Source organism: Pundamilia nyererei, unplaced genomic scaffold, assembly GCF_000239375.1.
Source record: "Pundamilia nyererei isolate P.nyererei 1_Seehausen unplaced genomic scaffold, PunNye1.0 scaffold01523, whole genome shotgun sequence".
Classification (NCBI taxonomy): Eukaryota; Metazoa; Chordata; class Actinopteri; order Cichliformes; family Cichlidae; genus Pundamilia; species Pundamilia nyererei.
The window spans coordinates 1-797 of record NW_005188924.1 but is presented as its reverse complement, the minus strand read 5'-3'; positions in this window follow the sequence as shown (position 1 = coordinate 797).

Genomic DNA, 797 nt, shown 5'->3' with positions numbered 1-797 from the left:
ACAATCCAAAAAGCTACACAACATGGGTGGTTCATTTATAAACACGAGTCTAACTTAAGTTTCACACTTTTTTTGTTAGCAAAAATCTAATTGTTACATGCTTAAATTTACACAAAATGTCAGGAATCTGCACTGGCATGAACAAAAATGTAAACCTAATTTTTCATGATTTGTTCACCCTCTGAGGTCCAAAACATAAATGGCCATTTTGGACTCCTTTTGATTTTACATTTGTATTACACCCCGTCTGAATTTAGTTTTTTGCTATGTCAGCTTAAATCAGTCATGTAATTTGGAGGTGCGGCACACAGAGGGTTAATAAAACTCACCTTCATTCTATTTCTGGAGTTTAACAACAAACATTTTTCCACCAACACAAAAGTGGTGTTTTTGTTTTGTTTTTTAATTTTTTGGTCGTAAGCAGAGAGTGCTTGCTAGCGCTGTCCTTAGTAAACGTGATGAAAGTATTCAGAAAAAAACACCATATATATATTTTATCATGACTCAGATATTTGTGCAATCGAGATTCAGTTTTTCACACAACTAGATATATTGCTTCCCAAAGGCTGAAACTTGCAAAAGAACACCTCTGGGACATTATGTTTCAGTCGATCTGTTACCACCAGGTTGCGCCTCAAACTGTCCAGGAGCTCAGAGATCTGGTGACCTAGTCCACATGTGAGAGGAGAGCCCAGAGGACACCAGCCGTTGTATCATTACGAGCATGATGTTGTTCTTGCATAAAAGCATGTGGGGGCCATACAAACTACTGAGTTCCATTTTGAGTCGCTGCAGTA